Source organism: Rhamphochromis longiceps, linkage group LG22 (genome assembly GCF_057381845.1).
Source record: "Rhamphochromis longiceps isolate RC_006_pf linkage group LG22, R_longiceps_female_GT1.1, whole genome shotgun sequence".
NCBI lineage: Eukaryota > Metazoa > Chordata > Actinopteri > Cichliformes > Cichlidae > Rhamphochromis > Rhamphochromis longiceps.
This window is the reverse complement of record NC_140577.1, coordinates 30,994,674-31,002,369: the sequence shown is the minus strand read 5'-3', so window position 1 is coordinate 31,002,369 and position 7,696 is coordinate 30,994,674.

Sequence of the window (7,696 nt, the reverse complement as noted above, 5' to 3'; positions counted from 1 at the left end):
TGAAAACCTATACTTTGTCTCAGGCGAGTTTCCCATTCAAATGCATGTAACAGTGAGAAACGCATTGTCTTGGCGAAATAAAGCGTTTTTGAACAACTTCATATAAATCGCTGTAACTTTTGATAGAAGACTCAGACAAACATGTTTATGGCTTTATCTTATAGAACTCAATATCCCCGTGCTGGGCAAACAGGTTTTGCAGCCGTTTGAGCTAAGATTTTAAAATTATTCACATAATGAAAACCTATACTTTGTCTCAGGCGAGTTTCCCATTCAAATGCATGTAACAGTGAGAGAAACACTGTCTTGGCGAAATAAAGCGTTTTTGTACAACTTCATATAAATCGCTGTAACCTTTGATAGAAGACTCAGACAAACATGTTTATGGCTTTATCTTATAGAACTCAATATCCCCGTGCTGGGCAAACAGGTTTTGCAGCCGTTTGAGCTAAGACTTTAAAATTATTCACATATTGAAAACCTATACTTTGTCTCAGGCGAGTTTCCCATTCAAATGCATGTAACAGTGAGAAACGCATTGTCTTGGCGAAATAAAGCGTTTTTGAACAACTTCATATAAATCGCTGTAACTTTTGATAGAAGACTCAGACAAACATGTTTATGGCTTTATCTTATAGAACTCAATATCCCCGTGCTGGGCAAACAGAACAGGTTTTGCAGCCGTTTGAGCTAAGATTTTAAAATTATTCACATAATGAAAACCTATACTTTGTCTCAGGCGAGTTTCCCATTCAAATGCATGTAACAGTGAGAAACGCATTGTCTTGGCGAAATAAAGCGTTTTTGAACAACTTCATATAAATCGCTGTAACTTTTGATAGAAGACTCAGACAAACATGTTTATGGCTTTATCTTATAGAACTCAATATCCCCGTGCTGGGCAAACAGGTTTTGCAGCCGTTTGAGCTAAGATTTTAAAATTATTCACATAATGAAAACCTATACTTTGTCTCAGGCGAGTTTCCCATTCAAATGCATGTAACAGTGAGAAACACACTGTCTTGGCGAAATAAAGTGTTTTTGTACAACTTCATATAAATCGCTGTAACCTTTGATAGAAGACTCAGACAAACATGTTTATGGCTTTATCTTATAGAACTCAATATCCCCGTGCTGGGCAAACAGGTTTTGCAGCCGTTTGAGCTAAGATTTTAAAATTATTCACATAATGAAAACCTATACTTTGTCTCAGGCGAGTTTCCCATTCAAATGCATGTAACAGTGAGAAACGCATTGTCTTGGCGAAATAAAGCGTTTTTGAACAACTTCATATAAATCGCTGTAACTTTTGATAGAAGACTCAGACAAACATGTTTATGGCTTTATCTTATAGAACTCAATATCCCCGTGCTGGGCAAACAGAACAGGTTTTGCAGCCGTTTGAGCTAAGATTTTAAAATTATTCACATAATGAAAACCTATACTTTGTCTCAGGCGAGTTTCCCATTCAAATGCATGTAACAGTGAGAAACGCATTGTCTTGGCGAAATAAAGCGTTTTTGAACAACTTCATATAAATCGCTGTAACTTTTGATAGAAGACTCAGACAAACATGTTTATGGCTTTATCTTATAGAACTCAATATCCCCGTGCTGGGCAAACAGAACAGGTTTTGCAGCCGTTTGAGCTAAGATTTTAAAATTATTCACATAATGAAAACCTATACTTTGTCTCAGGCGAGTTTCCCATTCAAATGCATGTAACAGTGAGAAACGCATTGTCTTGGCGAAATAAAGCGTTTTTGAACAACTTCATATAAATCGCTGTAACTTTTGATAGAAGACTCAGACAAACATGTTTATGGCTTTATCTTATAGAACTCAATATCCCCGTGCTGGGCAAACAGAACAGGTTTTGCAGCCGTTTGAGCTAAGATTTTAAAATTATTCACATAATGAAAACCTATACTTTGTCTCAGGCGAGTTTCCCATTCAAATGCATGTAACAGTGAGAAACACACTGTCTTGGCGAAATAAAGCGTTTTTGTACAACTTCATATAAATCGCTGTAACCTTTGATAGAAGACTCAGACAAACATGTTTATGGCTTTATCTTATAGAACTCAATATCCCCGTGCTGGGCAAACAGGTTTTGCAGCCGTTTGAGCTAAGATTTTAAAATTATTCACATAATGAAAACCTATACTTTGTCTCAGGCGAGTTTCCCATTCAAATGCATGTAACAGTGAGAAACACACTGTCTTGGCGAAATAAAGCGTTTTTGAACAACTTCATATAAATCGCTGTAACCTTTGATAGAAGACTCAGACAAACATGTTTATGGCTTTATCTTATAGAACTCAATATCCCCGTGCTGGGCAAACAGGTTTTGCAGCCGTTTGAGCTAAGATTTTAAAATTATTCACATAATGAAAACCTATACTTTGTCTCAGGCGAGTTTCCCATTCAAATGCATGTAACAGTGAGAGAAACACTGTCTTGGCGAAATAAAGCGTTTTTGTACAACTTCATATAAATCGCTGTAACCTTTGATAGAAGACTCAGACAAACATGTTTATGGCTTTATCTTATAGAACTCAATATCCCCGTGCTGGGCAAACAGGTTTTGCAGCCGTTTGAGCTAAGACTTTAAAATTATTCACATATTGAAAACCTATACTTTGTCTCAGGCGAGTTTCCCATTCAAATGCATGTAACAGTGAGAAACGCATTGTCTTGGCGAAATAAAGCGTTTTTGAACAACTTCATATAAATCGCTGTAACTTTTGATAGAAGACTCAGACAAACATGTTTATGGCTTTATCTTATAGAACTCAATATCCCCGTGCTGGGCAAACAGAACAGGTTTTGCAGCCGTTTGAGCTAAGATTTTAAAATTATTCACATAATGAAAACCTATACTTTGTCTCAGGCGAGTTTCCCATTCAAATGCATGTAACAGTGAGAAACGCATTGTCTTGGCGAAATAAAGCGTTTTTGAACAACTTCATATAAATCGCTGTAACTTTTGATAGAAGACTCAGACAAACATGTTTATGGCTTTATCTTATAGAACTCAATATCCCCGTGCTGGGCAAACAGGTTTTGCAGCCGTTTGAGCTAAGATTTTAAAATTATTCACATAATGAAAACCTATACTTTGTCTCAGGCGAGTTTCCCATTCAAATGCATGTAACAGTGAGAAACACACTGTCTTGGCGAAATAAAGTGTTTTTGTACAACTTCATATAAATCGCTGTAACCTTTGATAGAAGACTCAGACAAACATGTTTATGGCTTTATCTTATAGAACTCAATATCCCCGTGCTGGGCAAACAGGTTTTGCAGCCGTTTGAGCTAAGATTTTAAAATTATTCACATAATGAAAACCTATACTTTGTCTCAGGCGAGTTTCCCATTCAAATGCATGTAACAGTGAGAAACGCATTGTCTTGGCGAAATAAAGCGTTTTTGAACAACTTCATATAAATCGCTGTAACTTTTGATAGAAGACTCAGACAAACATGTTTATGGCTTTATCTTATAGAACTCAATATCCCCGTGCTGGGCAAACAGGTTTTGCAGCCGTTTGAGCTAAGATTTTAAAATTATTCACATAATGAAAACCTATACTTTGTCTCAGGCGAGTTTCCCATTCAAATGCATGTAACAGTGAGAAACGCATTGTCTTGGCGAAATAAAGCGTTTTTGAACAACTTCATATAAATCGCTGTAACTTTTGATAGAAGACTCAGACAAACATGTTTATGGCTTTATCTTATAGAACTCAATATCCCCGTGCTGGGCAAACAGAACAGGTTTTGCAGCCGTTTGAGCTAAGATTTTAAAATTATTCACATAATGAAAACCTATACTTTGTCTCAGGCGAGTTTCCCATTCAAATGCATGTAACAGTGAGAAACACACTGTCTTGGCGAAATAAAGCGTTTTTGTACAACTTCATATAAATCGCTGTAACCTTTGATAGAAGACTCAGACAAACATGTTTATGGCTTTATCTTATAGAACTCAATATCCCCGTGCTGGGCAAACAGGTTTTGCAGCCGTTTGAGCTAAGATTTTAAAATTATTCACATAATGAAAACCTATACTTTGTCTCAGGCGAGTTTCCCATTCAAATGCATGTAACAGTGAGAAACGCATTGTCTTGGCGAAATAAAGCGTTTTTGAACAACTTCATATAAATCGCTGTAACTTTTGATAGAAGACTCAGACAAACATGTTTATGGCTTTATCTTATAGAACTCAATATCCCCGTGCTGGGCAAACAGAACAGGTTTTGCAGCCGTTTGAGCTAAGATTTTAAAATTATTCACATAATGAAAACCTATACTTTGTCTCAGGCGAGTTTCCCATTCAAATGCATGTAACAGTGAGAAACACACTGTCTTGGCGAAATAAAGCGTTTTTGTACAACTTCATATAAATCGCTGTAACCTTTGATAGAAGACTCAGACAAACATGTTTATGGCTTTATCTTATAGAACTCAATATCCCCGTGCTGGGCAAACAGGTTTTGCAGCCGTTTGAGCTAAGATTTTAAAATTATTCACATAATGAAAACCTATACTTTGTCTCAGGCGAGTTTCCCATTCAAATGCATGTAACAGTGAGAAACACACTGTCTTGGCGAAATAAAGCGTTTTTGAACAACTTCATATAAATCGCTGTAACCTTTGATAGAAGACTCAGACAAACATGTTTATGGCTTTATCTTATAGAACTCAATATCCCCGTGCTGGGCAAACAGGTTTTGCAGCCGTTTGAGCTAAGATTTTAAAATTATTCACATATTGAAAACCTATACTTTGTCTCAGGCGAGTTTCCCATTCAAATGCATGTAACAGTGAGAAACGCATTGTCTTGGCGAAATAAAGCGTTTTTGAACAACTTCATATAAATCGCTGTAACTTTTGATAGAAGACTCAGACAAACATGTTTATGGCTTTATCTTATAGAACTCAATATCCCCGTGCTGGGCAAACAGGTTTTGCAGCCGTTTGAGCTAAGATTTTAAAATTATTCACATATTGAAAACCTATACTTTGTCTCAGGCGAGTTTCCCATTCAAATGCATGTAACAGTGAGAAACACACTGTCTTGGCGAAATAAAGTGTTTTTGTACAACTTCATATAAATCGCTGTAACCTTTGATAGAAGACTCAGACAAACATGTTTATGGCTTTATCTTATAGAACTCAATATCCCCGTGCTGGGCAAACAGAACAGGTTTTGCAGCCGTTTGAGCTAAGATTTTAAAATTATTCACATAATGAAAACCTATACTTTGTCTCAGGCGAGTTTCCCATTCAAATGCATGTAACAGTGAGAAACGCATTGTCTTGGCGAAATAAAGCGTTTTTGAACAACTTCATATAAATCGCTGTAACTTTTGATAGAAGACTCAGACAAACATGTTTATGGCTTTATCTTATAGAACTCAATATCCCCGTGCTGGGCAAACAGAACAGGTTTTGCAGCCGTTTGAGCTAAGATTTTAAAATTATTCACATAATGAAAACCTATACTTTGTCTCAGGCGAGTTTCCCATTCAAATGCATGTAACAGTGAGAAACGCATTGTCTTGGCGAAATAAAGCGTTTTTGAACAACTTCATATAAATCGCTGTAACTTTTGATAGAAGACTCAGACAAACATGTTTATGGCTTTATCTTATAGAACTCAATATCCCCGTGCTGGGCAAACAGAACAGGTTTTGCAGCCGTTTGAGCTAAGATTTTAAAATTATTCACATAATGAAAACCTATACTTTGTCTCAGGCGAGTTTCCCATTCAAATGCATGTAACAGTGAGAAACGCATTGTCTTGGCGAAATAAAGCGTTTTTGAACAACTTCATATAAATCGCTGTAACTTTTGATAGAAGACTCAGACAAACATGTTTATGGCTTTATCTTATAGAACTCAATATCCCCGTGCTGGGCAAACAGAACAGGTTTTGCAGCCGTTTGAGCTAAGATTTTAAAATTATTCACATAATGAAAACCTATACTTTGTCTCAGGCGAGTTTCCCATTCAAATGCATGTAACAGTGAGAAACACACTGTCTTGGCGAAATAAAGCGTTTTTGTACAACTTCATATAAATCGCTGTAACCTTTGATAGAAGACTCAGACAAACATGTTTATGGCTTTATCTTATAGAACTCAATATCCCCGTGCTGGGCAAACAGGTTTTGCAGCCGTTTGAGCTAAGATTTTAAAATTATTCACATAATGAAAACCTATACTTTGTCTCAGGCGAGTTTCCCATTCAAATGCATGTAACAGTGAGAAACACACTGTCTTGGCGAAATAAAGCGTTTTTGAACAACTTCATATAAATCGCTGTAACCTTTGATAGAAGACTCAGACAAACATGTTTATGGCTTTATCTTATAGAACTCAATATCCCCGTGCTGGGCAAACAGGTTTTGCAGCCGTTTGAGCTAAGATTTTAAAATTATTCACATAATGAAAACCTATACTTTGTCTCAGGCGAGTTTCCCATTCAAATGCATGTAACAGTGAGAGAAACACTGTCTTGGCGAAATAAAGCGTTTTTGTACAACTTCATATAAATCGCTGTAACCTTTGATAGAAGACTCAGACAAACATGTTTATGGCTTTATCTTATAGAACTCAATATCCCCGTGCTGGGCAAACAGGTTTTGCAGCCGTTTGAGCTAAGACTTTAAAATTATTCACATATTGAAAACCTATACTTTGTCTCAGGCGAGTTTCCCATTCAAATGCATGTAACAGTGAGAAACGCATTGTCTTGGCGAAATAAAGCGTTTTTGAACAACTTCATATAAATCGCTGTAACTTTTGATAGAAGACTCAGACAAACATGTTTATGGCTTTATCTTATAGAACTCAATATCCCCGTGCTGGGCAAACAGAACAGGTTTTGCAGCCGTTTGAGCTAAGATTTTAAAATTATTCACATAATGAAAACCTATACTTTGTCTCAGGCGAGTTTCCCATTCAAATGCATGTAACAGTGAGAAACGCATTGTCTTGGCGAAATAAAGCGTTTTTGAACAACTTCATATAAATCGCTGTAACTTTTGATAGAAGACTCAGACAAACATGTTTATGGCTTTATCTTATAGAACTCAATATCCCCGTGCTGGGCAAACAGGTTTTGCAGCCGTTTGAGCTAAGATTTTAAAATTATTCACATAATGAAAACCTATACTTTGTCTCAGGCGAGTTTCCCATTCAAATGCATGTAACAGTGAGAAACACACTGTCTTGGCGAAATAAAGTGTTTTTGTACAACTTCATATAAATCGCTGTAACCTTTGATAGAAGACTCAGACAAACATGTTTATGGCTTTATCTTATAGAACTCAATATCCCCGTGCTGGGCAAACAGGTTTTGCAGCCGTTTGAGCTAAGATTTTAAAATTATTCACATAATGAAAACCTATACTTTGTCTCAGGCGAGTTTCCCATTCAAATGCATGTAACAGTGAGAAACGCATTGTCTTGGCGAAATAAAGCGTTTTTGAACAACTTCATATAAATCGCTGTAACTTTTGATAGAAGACTCAGACAAACATGTTTATGGCTTTATCTTATAGAACTCAATATCCCCGTGCTGGGCAAACAGGTTTTGCAGCCGTTTGAGCTAAGATTTTAAAATTATTCACATAATGAAAACCTATACTTTGTCTCAGGCGAGTTTCCCATTCAAATGCATGTAACA